Source organism: Tupaia chinensis, unplaced genomic scaffold (assembly GCF_000334495.1).
Source record: "Tupaia chinensis unplaced genomic scaffold, TupChi_1.0 Scaffold000238_1, whole genome shotgun sequence".
NCBI lineage: Eukaryota > Metazoa > Chordata > Mammalia > Scandentia > Tupaiidae > Tupaia > Tupaia belangeri.
The window spans coordinates 6,700,147-6,719,259 of NW_006159716.1; the positions used below are offsets into that span (position 1 = coordinate 6,700,147).

The window sequence follows — 19,113 nt, forward strand, 5'->3', positions numbered from 1 at the left end:
AAACCAGGCAGCCGCGGGTCTCCAAAAGCCGGGGGGGGGGGGGTGGTCTCCGAGGCTGCAGACTGGAGAGCAGGTGGGGTCCTTACCGACGGAGAGGCCTTCTGTGCGACTCATTCTCCCCAGTCTTACTTTAATGGCCAATTAAAATGATCCGACAATGCCTTCTGGCCTGCCATACCTCCAGTCTCTCTCTCCCGCTAAATTCCCCTCCCTGTCTTGGCATCTGATTTTCGTGTCACAAGTTATTTAACTTCATGTATGAAGGATCTTCAAAGAGTCCATGGAAGATGCAGATTGTGACAAAAACCTATGCACGGATATTAAAGAGTTTGCACCACAAATTTTTAATTTTGTGTCTCCACAACCTTGTTGAAGCCCCCCCCCCCATATGTACTTAACATATGCCTGCTCTTATTGTCACCCGCCCTGTCTCATTGTCCACCTGCTTTGTGAGCTCACAGGAGGCAGCAGCTGCTTCAGTCCTTCCACACTCCAGCGCAGCAGAATGGCCGCACAGCACCCTGGGCGAAGGTGCTAAACTGTGCAGGGCCGGTGCCTTCTGACTTGTGTCTGGGCCAGCGAAGGGCAAGGATCTGGAGAGGAGGCCTGAGAGTGAGTTGGAGCTAGCCCCGGGAGACCAGGGGGCCTGAGGGAGAAAACGCAGCTTTTATCAGCCTAAGAGCAGTCTTGGCCAGCAGTATTGGATCCAGGAAGTCAACACCAAGTTGAAGGTGGTGGTGATTGCCTTTTTTTTTTTCTTTAGAATTACTTTATTTAACTTTATTTATTTATTTTAAATTTCTACCAGAGAGAGACAGAGTGAGAGAGAGAGGGAAAGTGGGAAAGCAAGCTGCTTGATCTGGGGCTCGAATCACGGTCAGCCATGTGATTCGAGCCCCTAACCACCACGCCACCTGCGGGCACCTTACTCTTTTTTCTTTTTTAATCAAGAAAGTGTTTGAAAGAGGAAAACAGTGATTATTTTTAAGTTCAACTTTTTTTAATCGATAGCAGCTGTATGCCAGAAGAAAGATTGTGACATGGGGCTTGCCGATTGCCCCCTGCCTTGAGTGCTCCTGTGGAGCACAGTGCTTTAATTATGCTGATGCAGCAGTTGATGCAGATCCGGAGAAGGGCCTTTATGGGGCCTGCCTCCAATACTTGTCACCTTTTTCTTACAGAACTCAGATTCAGAGATTCCAGTGTGTTAAATGGCTCTAGGCTAATCTTGGGCGGCTCACTGTTAGGAGTGATAGTTTTCATCACAGAGAAACATCATTTTTGAACTCTGGAGAGTTTTAAAGTTCTTCCATGTGCCCCAGTTTCTTATCTGTTCAGCTGCAAATATCAGGCCCCCAGTGGCTGGAGAGAGAGAGCGAGAGTCTATTTTTAAAGTTTTTACTGAGTATCTCCCCAGTGTTAGGTGCTGAATGAATTTGGCATGTCATCGGATCCGGAATACACACTAAGCCTCACAGGGGCTTAGTGTAATTTGTAGGTATGAAATTGACCGGGTTTGGTTCCAAGAATGTCTGGAGAGCCTTCTAGAAGGCCACTCACTTGCTTAGCTCTGTACTGTACTGGGTTTCGTAGGTTAGGGCTGGGCTTTTTGGGTTTTATTTTAAAGGAACATTAATTTCCATAAAAGCATCTTTAAGGAAAAAGTGCTGAAATTCAGGGGCATTTAGTCCTCATTGTGTTCTAAATCCCTTTGGCATTTAAAACACTAGGAAATGAAATTGCCAAATTCTTAACATTTGAAAATTGGCTCCTGCCCATGCCTAGGCCTCACATTTCCCATGTGCTTGTTGGAGGAAATGTGCTGGGGGCGGGGTGGGGGTGGGCTTGCTAGGGACAGACACATGGGGCCAAGGAGGAGGAGAGGCTCTTCCAGGAGGTACCTGCCTCTTCCGGAGTCAGTCCGCTCTGTTCACAGGCTGAGAGGAGCCACTTGCACCATTAAATCAGTAACATCGTTGGGTATTGTGTTTGTGGAGACAGAGACTCCCCTGGGGAACAGCAAACTGAATTTGCTGTCTCCCTCCACCAGCTCCCAGAGGTCCCTGAGGGCAGAAAGTGTGGCCGGCCGCAGCCTCTGCCATTGCCCTTCAGTGGAGACCTAGCCTCTACTTGTTACACTTCAGGTCAACATCAGCGAAACGTCCAAGCTTCTAAGCTAGGCACTGAGAGGTCAAAAGTAGGAGCGTCTCTATGAACAACAGAACAGATGAAGGTGTTTGGAGCCTGTGCAGAGCCATGCCCAATAGGCCCACCTCACTCCTTCTCCAACTCCCTGGCCTGGCCTAACATAGCCGGTCTATTCTGGGTAGGAACCCCATCCATGAGGAGACACAGCCCAGGTAGGCCATTCGGCATGAACACACCCAGTATTGGGTCCAGGTTGCCCTACCCAGCTGCCATCTCTGAGGAAGGCGAGTGGGTAGGCCAGCACCTGTGGCATGGATGGGTAGCCCTTGCTCTGATAGGTTTTCATCTTCACCTCAGTCCTTCAGCCGTCCTCATATCCAGTGCACAGCCACACCTGTGCTCCTCTTTGACCTTGCCAAGGCCAGGACTCCAAAGCCTCTCCTGTCACCACCTCGAGTGGTTTCTAACTTCTCCAGGCCAGCAGGCTACTACTCAGTTGCCAGAATCAGCAGGCTGCCCAGCTCCCTTCTGTGCACCAGCTGTATCCGCAGGGTCAGAAGGCAGACTCAGCACGGCGGTGGCAAAGGTAGGTCTAGACGCTCTGCCTGCCTCCTGAGGTCTGGTCCGAGTGTCTATTTCCAGGGACAGCTAGGAACTTGGGCCTTCCAAACACGTGGCGGCAAGGATGCCTTTGTTTGTGACGTACACAAACACACCTGTTCAGTCTTTCTCTGCCTGTCTCCACCGTCACAGGGTCTACTTGGCAGTCTTTATTCTTCAGCAGAAAAAAAAATGGATTTTTATCTCTTTTGTGGACTGAGAGCAAATTGAGTAATTAACTTCATCCAGAGGAGATAACTGTCCTTCAGCTAGTGGATCATCTTTTAATATCAGATAAGGTTGAGTCCCAGAGAAGCTTTTATACAAAATCTATATTTGCTGGCACCTTGGAGAGCTTCAAGGACATGGAGAAGACCTAGAGAATTTGGGGGCTGAGGACTCCTCAACCTCCCATCTCCACACTGTAGCTCATGGTTTGGGTTGTTGAGGTTCTTCCAGGCTCTAGGTCCCTAAACTGAGCGAGATTAGCTTGAGGAGCTGGATGGTGGCGCAGTGGTAAAAGGCCACCGTGAGTATGACCTACGTGGGAAGATTCCGGGTTCATGTCCTGAGACCTCCTGCCCCAAGCATGTGGTCATACGAGTGTCCATGATCCAGGGCTGGCCGAGGCTGAAAGTAGATCACGGTGGCAAGACCCAGGGGGAGGGCTGCTATTTCTGTGTGTGCGTCCCTCTCTCTGCCTGTGAAGAAATAAAGTAGTAATAAGAAAGATGAGCTTGGGGAACCAGCAGTTAGCATAATGGCTATGTTGCTGGATTCCCACGTAGTTGACCGCGGTTCACGTCCCGGACCCGGTGGCTTAAAACTCACGCCGGACACGTGTGCGTGCGTGCCCAAGATCCTGAGAGGAGAATGGAGGAGAAGGGATTGCGGCGTGACAATCCCCCCTGGGGGGCGATTTCTCGCTTTCTGTCTCTCTGTCTCTTTCTGTCTGTCTGGCGAGCGCACGCGCCCTATAGCAAAAACCTTTCCAGAAAAAAGAAAGATGAGCTTGAACGATAGCTATTTCTGAATTCTTATCTTATTCTCACAAAATCTTATTAGAGGAACTTTGCAATGAATAATCTTCATTTTAAAAAAAGGCGCTCAGCTACAATGGCCAGCTTCATCAGAAAAGGAATGAGCAAAGGCTCCAAAGGTTCCCTTGTGCCCTAGATGGGGAAGAGGAGGGCGCTGTTAGGCTGGAGAACTGGGGCGGCATGTGACTCACTTGGTGTTCAGAGGGCATTGGGCTCCTGACAATGGGTGTTGAATACACACTGCCCCTGGGAGAGTCCTAGATCTCTCTCTCTTTCTCTCTCTCTCTCTCTCTCTTTCTTTCTTTGTCATATACCTGATGGTTTCTTGGAGAAGGAAGGTAAATAGACAAGGACAAAGGTCATTAATTATAAGATCCAAGTGTGACAGAAACCCTATTAGAACACATTTCTTCAAAAGACGTACTAGACATTTAGAACTGTTTCAACAGAGCTTAAAATTGTGAGGGAAGCCATGCAACCTTGTAAGAAAGAAATGCCAGACCGAGAGGGTGCTTTATAGACACTAATTTGATTGACTAGGCCTCCCCTGTTTCTGCACCACACAAAAGCTCTTGCCCAGATGTGGAGACACACACACCCACACAGTTGTGTACAAACACGAATCCAGAGAGAGGAAGAAACATGAATTTGCTCTTTGTCTGCAGGACACTCCCAGCCGTGGCGTCTCGCACAGCTGCTGCTGCAGGAAAAGGAACGGCACTTGGCCCCAGAGTCTGTTTATGTGTTTGAGCCGAGAAAGCGATTTTTGTTGCAAGAAGCTTTAAGTGAGACAGACAGAGTCAGAGAATAAGAGAGAGAGAGATAATTATCTAAATGATGTTCGTGCTATTATCGAAGACGAATATAGTTAAAATGTAATTAAATATGACGGGCCAGCAGGATGTAAGCCAAGCTTTGGAATGCTAATCATCAATTACCAAGTCCCCTTAGGGGACTCAGGGAGCTCTCTCTGTATGGCAGAGAGTGGGAGCGGGGAGCTCGGGGGTGCGGGCTGAGTGAGACGGGAGGTATTCGCACATCCCCCTCTCCCCTGCACTTCCAGACCCTCCAGAAGGTCCCTGGGATATGTACCTTTTCTGCAGCTGCCACAGGGGTTGTGAGCTTTCAGCCCAGCTCCTATGACCTCCTTGTGAGGAAGCTCCTCTAAAGGGAAAATGATGCTATGGACAGAGGAGGTAAACCTATTTACCAGAGAGGAGTTGAAGTCCCCTGCCAGGACACATAAGATGCCCACTCATTTTGAGGATCCCAGGGGAGAAGGCAGCAGAGGAGGCTGAGGCAGACTGTGCCGCGTGTCCATGGCAGCAGGAGGCTCTGGCATCCAGCCTGGGCAGGGGCCCACCGGGGCCTGGGCAGGGGCCCACCAGGCCGCACGTGGAAGCCATCCAAGTGAGGAGTTTAGAACGGATTCAAGGAGGGTCTGTTCCCAGAGAGTCTGGCTCTCGTTGGTCTGGGTTGTGGCCTGGGAGTAGGATATATTTAGAAGCTCCCAGGAACTTCTCATATGTAGCCAGGTCAGTTGAGAACTGGGGTCTCTCTGGAACCAGACTTCTGTCCACAGCCAAGGGGAAGGGAGGCAGCAGGGACTGGAGACCCTCAGTTGCTCTGTCCTTCCACCAACTTGTCTCATGGCCCAGAAGAGAAAAGGGTAAGAATGCATATATTTTTATGTCAGTCCTGGTGCTGGATCCCCAGAAAATGTTGAGGTTGGTGGGATTCCTACACAAGAGTTAAATTTAATGCTGTGTGAGCACTAGGTAAGGCTGGGGTGGAAACCTGGCCACCTGCTTAGGCCAAGTAGGTGGCAAGAGGGAGCGAGTAAGCAGGCCAGGGCAGGCTCCAGGGAGTGAGGGGGCCCGCAGAGGGCCTGCAGGAAAGGATTCATGCTTGCCAGGTTGTCCAGTTTTCAAGAGAAACCAGAAATCTGTTTTAGATGTGAAATATTCCAGTTTTTAAATGGTCGCTAACACAGCTTCTAGAAATCTGTCTGTGAGCCTCCTGTGTGCAGCCTTTGATCTCAGTGAACCTTTGGCCCATCGGCACGTGACCATCAATTGCCAACCCCCATGGCGTCTAACACACGCTTTTCCTAGTTCCTCAGGTCAACCATCAGGTTAGACCAACGTGGCCCCATTTTTCCTAAGCCTGGCACATAGAGGATTCTCAATACATATTTAATCGTTGTTGCATGGACAGACAAGGGGAGCTGGACCGGAGCGAGCCCAGCATTCTCCACAGTTCCAGGCAGCGAGGCAGGTATGGAGTCCCGTTCAGTCGTCGCATGGAATGAGAAAGGTGACTCCCAGCACACCAGGTTAGACAGAGGCCTGCCCACTGATGCGTCTGTCTGCGTTGGCCTCAGAGAGTCATGCAAGGGAGCCCTCTGGAAGGGCATAACAGGATCTGGGCTGATTTCAAGTCCCTACTGCGTAGAGCACCCTCTCCAGCTCTGCCTTGGGGCCAGCAGGGAAAGTCATGCGGGCCCAGTTTAAGGGCTGTTAAAATGCAGTCATTCCCACCTCACCGAGTCTTGTGGGAAATGCTCTCTCCCTCACATCCGCAGTCCATAGATCATCTTTAGATATGATTAAAGAGATGAATGTGGTCCTTGGCCCTTCACAACAGTGAGCCAGACAATAAGAGGAGCTCGCTTGAAGGGCCGGCGGCAGCTGTGGGGTCAGTGCATGAGGCACACTCATAAAGAACTGTCAGGATGGCGGGACGACTCAACGCTCACTCATGGCCTCTAATACTGTCACGTCTCAGTGCCACACGACGTGGAGAGGGCGCCATGGTCACTGCTATAAGCTCAGCTGACAAATGACAGCCTTTATGATTTCTTCCCTTTTTTGAGGATCTTTTCCAAAGGTTCATGTTTGCCTTCCAGTCCTGTTTCCAAAGGTAAATAAACCACGTGCCCTTTCTATTCCTCATCACCACCCTTTCTGGGCTCTGTAATTTTATTTTTTAACTTGTAATTTTAAAAAATTTGGGGGTCCAGAAGTTGGCATAATGGCTATGTCGCTGGACTCCCATGTAGCCGACCACAGTTCGAGTCTCAGCCCCAGTGCCTTAAACTCACGCTGGCCACATGTGCGTGCATGCCCAAGATCCCGAGAGGAGAATGGAGGAGAGGGATTGCGGCATAGCCATCCCCCCTGGGGGGTGATTTCTTGCTTTCTGTCTCTCTGCCTCTCTCTGTCTTTCTGGTGAGTGCACACATCCTATAGCAAAAACTTCTCAAAAAAAAAAAAAGGAGAAGAATAAAATGTCTGTCAAAGTTATACATGTCCATAGTTTTAAAAGTCAGGTAGATCTGCAAGACATAACAAAAAGCAGTCTCCTACTAAAAAAAAGAGTCCTACTCACCAAAGGCAACTGCTTTCCTTTTTCCTTTTGAAAAGTCAGGATATTCAAAGAGAATACATTTAATGTGGATTAAAATGTTAACACTGCGGAGGGCAATGTTGGTTAAAGTAGCTGGGTCCTACATGGCCCACAGGGCAATTTGAGTCCCGGACCTGGTGGGCTTTCAAAACACACCGGGCACATCTGCATGTGTGCCAAAATCCCAAAAGGAGGGCGACATGGAGAAGGGATTGCTGCATGACCATGCCCATAGGGGTGTTTTCTCACTTTCCCTTTCTCTTTCTACCTCCCTCCCTCTCCCTCCCTCCAAGGAGGATAAAATTAAAAAAAAAAAAAAAAAGTAAACATAGACAATGCAATATTTCCCTCTCATTCACCTCTTCCTGAAGAAATAGTTTGTGCATGAACAAATACATATATTTTGCACTTATTTATATACTTACTTATTTACTTACAGATTTTTCTATACCTTGGAGAGCGCTTGTATTTCCCTCCCTCTGGCCCTCTGCTGAACGGTCTTTCCTCTTAGGGACAGGGATTTACTATAATTTACTTCACCACTCCCTAGTGCTGAGCATTTAGGTTGTTTCTAATCTCTTGCTATTCAAGCTGCTGCAATGCAGTCCCTGTTCCTGTTGCTTTCTGTTGCCATGGGCATTTCTTAAGCTAAAACTGTAGGGGAATCGCTAGCTCCACGGGCATGTGCATTTTACATTTTGCTAGTTGGGGGTATGTCACAAGTTTATGCCTCCTCCACTAGTGTGTGTCATGGCTCCTGCTTTTCCCTACCTTGTCTGACATAACATTTGATCCAACCTGTAGATACTGATACTGAGGAAAAACATGGTCATCTGTTTTAGACTTTTCTTTTGGTCTGTACCTTCATATTTGTCAACTGTATGCTTACTCGGCCATTTCTTAGTTCCTTCACCGAAATCATCTATTGGCTTTCTACTTTGAAAGATAAGGGCTGAGCTACCTTACCCTTCTCCCTGGCAAGTTTGCACATGCTTCTCTGTCCCCCGTTCTCCTGCTTGGTTAGATGACAGCTTTTCTTCATGTGAATTTACTGTGTGATTATTGTTCGGACCATAGTACACAACGATCACCTTTTGTCCTTCATTTGTTTTTTCTGGAGTGGAAAACTACTTCATTTCCTGTGTTATCACCCACTGGCTTTCTGTGTACTTGCCACTGCTTCTTCCCCCTAATTTTTGCCAAGTTCCTGGTCTGGTGTTTTTGGTAAGCCTGTTTCTTTTGTCCCCCTTGACACATGCCCCTCGGAGCCACCTGCCGTCCCCTGTCAGTCTGGGTGGCTGCGCGTAGGTCCCTGGCACGGCTCTCGTCCTGAGCCTCCTGTTCCGTCGTTCCACGAACTTTGCTTCTGTTCTGTATCGGCTCCTCTGTTCTAGATCCCACAGCTTGCCTCGTTTTAGCTCAGTCCTTTGTTCAGTGAAACACGCGTTCTTCATTCTGTCCTCACGGTTGGCAGGAGTTGGCTGGGAGGAGTCCTCTGGCTGGGAACTAATTCTTCCCTCAGCATTTGGAAGGAAGTGCTCTGTTATCTTCTTACCCCAGAGTTGCTTCTGAAAAATCTCACGGGAATCCGATTCCCAGTTCTTTGTGCTGACCTGCTTTTTCCCCTCCAGAAGCATTTGAGGTCTTCTCAAGCTTCTCAGTGATATGCTCCGGTGTGGACCTCTTCTCGTTTGTCATCCCAGCTCCTCCCGGGCTCTGTGACTTGGAGACGTGTGTGCTGTGTACCTGTGAAAATCTCTCACGTGACTGACATTTCCTAGCTCGCGTTTTCTCTGCTCCTTCTCGCTGGCACACTGGCTAATCGGATAGTGGGCCTCCAGTAAGATTCTCTCATTCTCTTACCCTTTTTTTTTTTTTTTTCCTGTTTTCTATCTTCATCATTTTGTTTGACATCCTAGGAAATTTCCACAACTTAAGCTCCTAATCCTTTTGTTGAATTATTTATTTCAGCTCATAGTTTTAATTTACAAGAGCACTGTCTTGTTCTCTGAGTATTTCTTTTTCATATCATTTTATTATTTCAAAGGCATAATAATACCTTTTTTAATCTTTCTGAGAATATTAATAGGTTTCTTCTCTGAAATTTTATTGTTTACCATCTGGTATCTACACCCTCTGAGTCACTTTCTTTTCTATTTGCTTTTGTTTTTTTCTTTCATGTCAGGTCTTTCTTCAGTGGTCCTTAACTGGCTTGGCTACTCGCGTTTAAACGCTGGGCATTGAGAAAACTGGCTGGAAGTGGCCTGTGTGTGGGCGGATCTGCGGGCTTCATTGAAAGCTACCAGGCAGGGATTTGGCGTTTTGCTGGGACACCCTGGCCCCTCGTCACATCCTGCACAGTGGCCTGGCTACCTTCCGTTCCTTCCCCCGGGATGTTCCTCAAGCCCTGTGTGGCCATTTCCTCCATTCATGTGGGTCCATTCGTGTTAACAGAAAAAACTCCAGACAAAGTTAATTTAGCAGGGTTTAATCGAGCAAAGATCGCTTCGTGAATTGGGCAGCTCCAGAACCGGCCCTTAGGGACTCTGGGGCCACCACAACTCGGGTAACCTCTGTGGGCAGCAAAAGGGAAGTGACGTACAGAAAACGGAAACGAGGTGGGAACATCTGGATTGGTTGCAGCTGGGCAGTCACTGTTCAGACAAATGGGGTTCAAACAGGTGGCCAGCTGTGACTGACCGAAGCGTAATGGCCGGGGTTGGCCGTGACTCAGCTGCCTGTCACGGACCCAGGCTCCTAAGCTAGGTTTTCAGTTTAGATGCATACCACAGTAGGTTACCCTTCCCATGTAAGTCATCGGGATGAGCGTGGAGTTCAGTTTGGCTTAACGCTTAGTACCACTTGACCAGGCACCTTCCATAAATGGGCTACGTGAAATGGTCTCCTCACACTGCTCCGAGTCCCCGTAGCCCCCTCAGCTCTGACAGATTTATTTGTCTTGTCTTCTCCCACCAGCATGCAATCCCCTTGAGGACAGTGACTGTTCCTGCTGTGTCCCCAGGGTCTAAATGGGGCCTATTCCAGAGTAAGCACATGATAAATACGGAGGGAAGGACAGGGAGAAGGAAGGTGAGTCAGCGTCTCTAGGACCTTCCTCATGGGCTGGTCGGAGTTTCCGAGAGGGACCCCAGGTCTCCTGCCTAAAGATGGACCCTGGGGCTCACCATCTGCTGCATTCGTTTCCCTGCAACTCCTGTGTTCTCAGCTGCAGGAGCCCAGCCTCCATTGGTCCTGGGCTCCCAGAATCTAGACCTTCTCTGCTCAGGATCTCCAGAGTGAGATATCCGCACCTCTCCACCTGCACGCAGAGGCGAAGGAGGGCTCCTCCCCACTGTGTGAGAGGGAGGGAGCTTGGGGAGTGAGCATGCTCTAGTTACCTGCTTCCAGCCAGTCTTCCTGGCTCGACCCCCGCACACCCCCATTTTCAGGGGTAGCTGGCGACTGCAGGGCCTGAGCCCCTCTGCGGCTCTGCAGTGTGAACCTGCTCACTTCCTGTGTGTCTTCTGTCTGTGGTTCTGACTCGTGCAGATGGCTACATCTCCTCATCCGGCCTCCTTGTTTTGTGGGCTTGTTGAGCATTTTTAACGTATAACACATATTTCACGTGAAACATGTTCCTACTGCCGCCTCAGAGGAGGGAGCCAGGTGAAGCCATGTGTTCGGGTGTTCGGTTTGCCGTGTGTAACTGCCAGTCTGGCCCTGGCCAGGATTCCCTCGAGTCCGCCTCCCCAGCGCTCAGCAGGCATGCTCGGAGGTGCTGGCGCCACATTCCCGTTCCAGCGGGCACCACAGCGTCCTGTGGTGGCCCAGGTCAGAGGAGAACCGGCCCCCTCGGCATAGGACCGCAGGATCCCCAGACGAGGCGGAACAGGCTTAGGATGGAAAGCCATTCTCACCACGCTCTGCCCCCTTCTCCTCTTGTCACCCCAGGCTCCTGTGCTGTCCCCATGATCCAGAGCCTCTCCCACATCCCTGCCCGTGTAGGTGGCGAGGGCACACTCCCCCCCCAGACCTGCCTCTCCTGTCCCTACTCCTTCAGGCAGAGACACAGCGGTCCAGAGCTGGCAGCACACCCGGCAAGTCCGTACCTTACTGGGAGGTCAGCTCCTTTCTCCTAGTTGTTTTTGTTTGTTTGTTTGTTTTGTTTTTGTTTTCTTTTTTGAGAGGTTTTTGCTTTAGAGCATGTACACTTGCCAGGGAGAGAGAAGCAGAGACAGAGAGAAAGCGAGAAATCACTCTCCCCCGGGGGGATGAACACCGCCATCCCTTCTCCGCCCTTCTCCTCTCAGGATCTGGGCACGCATATGCGCCCCACAGGAGTTTCAAGCCACCCTGTGGAAGTCCAGGGACCTGACCACTACACCATCCGCTGGCCCCCCCTCAGTTTTCATATGTGCAGTTTAGTTCACTCTACCGCCAGTAAAATCTTTCTCACATAAACAGTCACTGTTTTAATCCTTTTCTTTTCCTTTTCGCTCTTCTTATTTAAAAACTGTTTAAAACGCACAAAAGAATACAAAGTTATTTAACTTACACTGACAAACTCGTCTCCCAGAATGGACCGTAGTTAATATTTTTCACGTCTACTTCAAGTCTTTTTTATTTTAATCAAAGAAATGAAGCATTCCCGTTAATGTTGAAGTTCCCTTTGTTCCCTGTCAGCCTTCCTGTTCCTTGTCCACTCCTCAGAGACTACGACTGTCATGAATTTAGAATTATCTTTCCACAATATCTTAAAATATTTGACGTGTGTACATTTTCATGAATAATGTACAGATCTGTGTGTGTGCAATCATCCTGTGTAATTGTCCTGTAACTCACTTTTTAGTACAGGTCAGGTGTCCATCATCTGAAGTGCTTGGCACCGAAGTGTTTCGGATTTTTACCTTTTTTCCAGATTTTTTGATATTTGCATATTAAAAATGACATAACCTTGGAGATAGGACCCAAGTTTAAATCAAAAGTCTCTTTTTCATATATACCTCCTGCACAAAGCTGAATGAACTGTGTTCTGCACCTGCAGAACTTGACTACAACTTAATCACGTGTGGTCTGGTGTGTGGAATGTCCCACTTGTGGCCTCATGTTTCGGATTTTAGAGCATTTTGGATTTGGGGATGTCTGGTTAAGAATGATCCCCCTGTTCAGCAGCCTGTGTTGTTGGTCTGTCTCGCTCCCTCTCAGTCTCTCTGTAGAGAGAGCACCTGTTGAGCCTGCCCTCTTCTCCACTTTGCGACTGAATACGCCGGCACTGGAGTGGCAGCCAGCGTCCCTGTGCTCTTGTCACATGCCAGGCAGCTTGTGCTTTCTCGGTGTCTTCACAGCCCTCAGTGCTGATGGGCACGCATATGCGCCCCACAGGAGTTTCAAGCCACCCTGTGGAAGTCCAGGGACCTGACCACTACACCATCCGCTGGCCCCCCCTCAGTTTTCATATGTGCAGTTTAGTTCACTCTACCGCCAGTAAAATCTTTCTCACATAAACAGTCACTGTTTTAATCCTTTTCTTTTCCTTTTCGCTCTTCTTATTTAAAAACTGTTTAAAACGCACAAAAGAATACAAAGTTATTTAACTTACACTGACAAACTCGTCTCCCAGAATGGACCGTAGTTAATATTTTTCACGTCTACTTCAAGTCTTTTTTATTTTAATCAAAGAAATGAAGCATTCCCGTTAATGTTGAAGTTCCCTTTGTTCCCTGTCAGCCTTCCTGTTCCTTGTCCACTCCTCAGAGACTACGACTGTCATGAATTTAGAATTATCTTTCCACAATATCTTAAAATATTTGACGTGTGTACATTTTCATGAATAATGTACAGATCTGTGTGTGTGCAATCATCCTGTGTAATTGTCCTGTAACTCACTTTTTAGTACAGGTCAGGTGTCCATCATCTGAAGTGCTTGGCACCGAAGTGTTTCGGATTTTTACCTTTTTTCCAGATTTTTTGATATTTGCATATTAAAAATGACATAACCTTGGAGATAGGACCCAAGTTTAAATCAAAAGTCTCTTTTTCATATATACCTCCTGCACAAAGCTGAATGAACTGTGTTCTGCACCTGCAGAACTTGACTACAACTTAATCACGTGTGGTCTGGTGTGTGGAATGTCCCACTTGTGGCCTCATGTTTCGGATTTTAGAGCATTTTGGATTTGGGGATGTCTGGTTAAGAATGATCCCCCTGTTCAGCAGCCTGTGTTGTTGGTCTGTCTCGCTCCCTCTCAGTCTCTCTGTAGAGAGAGCACCTGTTGAGCCTGCCCTCTTCTCCACTTTGCGACTGAATACGCCGGCACTGGAGTGGCAGCCAGCGTCCCTGTGCTCTTGTCACATGCCAGGCAGCTTGTGCTTTCTCGGTGTCTTCACAGCCCTCAGTGCTGAGTACTGTGCCACGTAGGAAACGGAGGTGTCACGGGACTACCCCTTGCTCGAGCTTAATTTGTGATCCGCGCGTGTGTTTGTGTGTGTGCGCACGCGTGTGATCCTTGTGTTTCTAGCCACTGTGGCCTCCAGTCATGACATGGACCCCTAAGTGAGCTGTCAGTAACACTGTGTGACTCAGGAAGATAAAACCCAGGAGGCAGCGGGAGTCCCAGCCCCTAACGCACGGGCAGGTCCTCGTCAGGCCCTTGGGTTGACAGCACAGGCGAGCAGTGATTAAGTCCGTCTTCTGTGTTGACTCTCCACCTGGCAGCTCTGGGTCGCTGGAGATGACTTATCCTCTCGCTGCCTCAGTGTCCTCACCTCTGGAGTGGGGTTCAAGCTGGCCGCCTACCTACCCCACAGGTCGTGTTGGGAACCGAATGCGAGATCGTCATTATAAAGCACTTTGTAACTCGCACACTGGCCTACAGATGGGAGAAGCTTTCGGGATGACTAGCTTGGCCCACTCCTCACTCCTTATTACCAGGCCACCTACCACGTTCCAGCTACATCCCATGGCTTCACATGCACCAGAGTGCTTAATCCCCATTCTAAGCAGCAGCTTTAGAAAGATCGTTTTAAATCCCTTGTTTTTCTGGCTTGTTTAATTACTGCTATGGCAATAACATCTCTTTTTCTCCCTTCTTTAAACTGCATATGTACAGCATTTCAGCCTCATTATGGAAGAAATTGGGTTTTGTGGGCCTGGGAACCCCATCAAAACGTGTAGTTTTATTTCTATGGAAAAACTGCTTCCAAGTGTCATCAAACGGCCAGTCACAGGGAAGTTTTGGAACACCACCAGCCTGTAAGGTGGGCCCACTGTGCTGCTCTCACTGTCCTCGGATTGATTTCCTAGAAGGGCAGCTAATCTCCTGGTGAGAGGATAAGCATGCACCCCAGGACACCCGCAGGCACCAAGCTCAAGGCTGTCCCCAATAAACACAGGCTCCATCCCTCCCAAGGCCAAGAAATGAATACTGATGGACTTGCCTTGAGTGGCCCTGGGAACCTCCGTAGTAGCTGTGGAATCGTACTTGCCAACCTTGATGACACACAGATGACCCCAGGGAAGCAGCGTGCCTTGTCCAGGTTTATTGGGGTGAATGGTAATTATAGTAGTGATAACAATATCACCTAATACTGCTTTAGCACTTGGTAGATGCCAACACTGTTCTAGATGTTTTACATTTGTTAATGTACATAATCATTGCAAAACTTTTTTAGATAATTGTTTTTATTTTCCTATTTACAAATGAAGAGACTGAAGCTCAGAGATGTTAAGCAATTTGCCTAATGTCATAGAGCTGGTCAGAATCCAAAACTGAGATTTAAGCCCAGGCATCCTCAGGACCCATGCTTTGAACCACCATGCCATACTGCCCCGGTCCATGAAAGACCAGGAGTAAAACCTGCTGTCTGGACTGTTACCCCATGATCCTTACAAATCTACTTTGTTTGTTTTAGGCTTTTTGCCATAGGGCACGCACACTCACCAGAGAGACACAGACCGACAGAGAGAAGGAAAGTGAGAAACCACCCCCCACCACCACCAAATGGAGGGGGGATGGTCACACTGCAGTCCCTTCTCCTTTCTTCCCTGGGGATTTTGGGTGCACACGTATATGTGCCCAGCATGATTTTCAAGCCACTGGGTCCAGAACTCAAACCACAATCAGCCATGTGGGAGCCCAGAGCCTCAGCTCCATGCCACCCGCCGGCTCCTCTGCTTTGCATAATCGTACAGTGCTGGCATTTCCCATGGCTTCTCATCGTGTCATCTGCCTTAAATCCTCGAGCAGTATGCAAGATAGGTACTTTTTCTTTCTTTTTTTTTTTTTAGTGCTTTTGTATATATTCTCCCAAATTCAAACAATACAGAAAAAGTACAAAAGTAAAGTAAGTGATTCTTGAAATCCCTCTACCCAAAGCTAAAACGTCATTGACATTTTGACAGTTATTCTCACAGGTATCTCTTTTTGAACACACATGTGTGTAGACGCATATTTACAATGGGCTGTAATCGGGACCTTACTCTAAATGCATTTTTGTGACCGAGTGAGCAATATTATTTCTGCTGGCCTCAGAAAAATGAAACTACAGTTTGCTGTGTGAGCTCTCAAAGAAAGGCCCACGGTCACCTTCTGACACCAGTTACTCGTGTTCAGACACCTGGCCCTGCCTCGGAACTGTGCAGCCGTGCCCCTGAGGCTCCCGAGCTTCCGTGGTCCGCCCTGAAAGTTCTGTGTACTGAGAAGAGCCCTGGGTCTTGGCGAGTAGGAACGTTTATGTAGCTACCGTTAAAGCCCAGTAAAAATGGCCGCCAACTTCCATAGAGGCTAAGCGGCGGTGACTCCTCACCCTCTGGAATCTCCGCTGAGGCAGCCTCCTCGAGGTCACACAGTGCTTGCCGATGCGGCTCCGTTGAGGCAGTGACTTCCAGTGCCACCCAAACCTTTGCCAGTCGAGCGGCATTTAAAGTCATTTGGAAGGAACTTGGAGGCCCTGGAACCTGATCATTGAGGAGGGAGACAAACTCATTACCTCATCCTTCCCGGCTTCTCTCCGTGCTGATCCTCTGATCTGAGGCTCGGTATCCAGTTCTGCTGAATATGAAATCATATATGCAGCTCTCAGACTGCGTGAGTGAAAACGAACTCTAATGTGATTAGATATTAATGCACCGTAATGGAGGATTGCTATTAAATGGAGACCTCCTGATCTTATTACTCCACAGCTGCTCCCTCCTGCTCAGGCTGCTGCCCTGCTGGCCCTGCTTCCCCGGGCAGAAGCCAGGGCAGTGGTGCCAGAGCCCCAGGCCACTGCAGGAGCCTGGCGTGAGGGTAGAGAGGAGAGATGGGGAGGGAAGGGACACCAGTTAGGGCCCTGCTCTGCCCAGGCCAGGACAGCTCACTGGAGGCTTCTCTCTGGCACTGCTCCAGCCTCATGTCTGTGTCGTGGAGAGGGGTGGGCAGGCCTCAGACACTGTCCTGGGCCTGCTCGCACTATCAGAGCCACTCACACGCTGAGAGGACCAAAAGCTTCCAAGCGTGACTTCCAGCCTCTCGTCCAGAGCCACTCAAACACGTCACAGGCACAGGGCTGGAGAGCCCAGACAGCACTGCACTATCTCCTCCACTCCCACCCCATCCTTCCTGTGCAGCTGTGACTCGAACCTGAGCTGTCACACCACTGTCACGGTCCTCGTCCTGTTTCCATTCCTGGAAGGGTGGTCTGAGAAGCAGGCAGTGGACCACCCGGAGCTTCCTTCAGGGTCAGGGGTGGAGTTCTGCAGACGGGGTGCAGCACAGTGTGGTCCTCAGCCAGGGCGGCTCCCTGTGGGGAGGGCAAGAGTCTGAGGTCATTAGCAGCTTCTGTAAGTGACCATGGCCTGAGAAGCCCTGCGGCCTGCAGGCTGGGTCCCATGCAGCAGGTGGACAGAAGTCAGCCCCCCATGAGAAAGGGCCCTAGTGCAGGCTCCGGGAGGGCCCAGTGGCACTGCCTTTCTTGTATGAATAATAGCATTTTACGAAGAGAGACATTTTTCTTATTTTATTTCCAGAAAACTGCTTTCTGAAGCATAGACTTTGCACATAGGATGGTAACGACTTTTTAATGACCTGAAGGGGACTGGTGTCCAGGCAGCAGCGAATCAGTCTCAGTGGGAGGCTCATAGTGAGAGAGAAGATGGAACACCTGAAACCAAAGGGGGAAAAACAAACTGCAAATACCTATATTTTCTTTGCTAGCATTACTTGGTAATTAGACAATTACAGGAAGCGGCTTCCCAGCAGCTGGCATTTCCACTGTGCGAGCGGAGGAGGGATGGCAACAACTGCGAACCCCTCACATTTATTATAGAAAATATTATTGGAGTTCGCAGTCGTGGGTGCGTGCTCTCCTCCCATGCATTCTGATGAGCTGCGAGTGCAAGCGCGAGAGTAGACCTCCTCTCGGGGAGCTCGCATGCACTGCTGGGCTTTCGGGGAGCCCACCTGCCCAGGCTGATCAGTGAGGAATTGCTTTTAAAATATTAGGGCTACTTTTTTTTAGGTTTTTTGTTTTGTTTCTGTTTTTGCTATAGGGTGTGTGTGTTCACCAGAAAGAGAGAGACAGAAAGCGAGAAATCATCCCCGAGGGGATGGCCACACAGCAGTCCCTTCCCCTACATTCTCCCCTTGGGATCTTGGGCACGCACATACACACATGTGCCCGGCATGAGTTTAAGCCACCGGGTCCGGGACTCAAACTGCAGTTGACTACATGGAGTCCAGTGACATAGCTATTATGCTATTTACTGGTCCTGGGGCTACTTTTGAGATCACCTAGAGAAGGCCAATCCAGAGAGCTGGAGGGCTGCGTTTGGAGGAGGGAAAGGAAGGGTAGGAGGAGCCTGTGAGAACTTGGCTCCTTCCCCACGTGCCACCACTCTTGGGAGAAGGCTCAGACGGCATTGAGTGACCCCGAGTGCTAGGACTCCACAGCCCTGAAGCCGTGTGCAGAGCGCCCCCGCCGTCTGGGAGCCAGCAGCACTCAGGTGGTGCACTGTGTTGGCTTTCTGTGTGTTTCCTCTAGAATGAAGTGTCATGGATCTTTGCATCTTCTGTATCTAAATAGGAATACATTCTCTAAGGAAAAAATACAATGTTCTTTATTGGTACCAAAGCTTTCTGATTCTGAGCATGAATTTCTGGACATGAATTATAAATAAGCATTGTGTTGAAGGGTCCCGGACATTTTCAAATTGCCTTCCTATTGTCTGAATAACCTTTTGCCTTGATCAAATAAAACCTTGTTCATTTGGCTCTCTTCTAGAGAAGGTAAGCTTTGAATGCATATGCTTGGATTCTCGGATGTTCATGTTTGTGGCACAAAACAGTTGGTGATCTAGGTAGCTAGAAAACAGCCGCTGGTTTGAGCTTAAAAGCTTGCTGGGGAGGATCAGCAGCTGGTGTAATGGTTATGTCGCTAGACTCCCATGGAGTTGACCGTGGATCAAGTCCTGAATCCAGCGGATTAAAACTCACGCCAGGTATGGGAGCCTGCATGCCCAAAATCCTGAGAGGAGAATGGAAGAGAAGGGATTATGGCGTGTCCATCCTCCCCGGGGGAGGGGGGTATTTCTCACTTCCTCTCTCTCTCTCTCTCTCTCTCTGTCTCTCTCTCTCTGTCTCTGCTGCCCACACACGTTCTATAGTAAGAAATTTTTTTAAAAGAAAGAATAAATATGTAAGCTCTTAAACACCCCTCTGAGCTTCTCATCTGCACGTCCCACAGGTGGCTGAGTAAATGCATGCTCCAGGCTATTTGGAAAACTCTGGCTTTCTACCTACGAAGTGCCTCCTTGCCCTTCAGGCAGCACCCAGAAGAGGTGCCCCACACTCCCAGGGCCAGGGAAGCTTCCCGACGACCCAGTCAGCAGACACAGACGAGCAAGCTGTGTGCTAAAAAAGGAGATTGTTCCTTTGGATTT

At 49.1% G+C, this 19,113-nt stretch overlaps 1 protein-coding gene across 1 annotated transcript in view; it reads left to right on the top strand.

The window, feature by feature from the left end:
- BTBD9 (BTB domain containing 9) overlaps positions 1–19,113 on the top strand; it is a 431,835-nt gene that overhangs the window by 379,763 nt on the left and 32,959 nt on the right. The window lies entirely within an intron of this gene.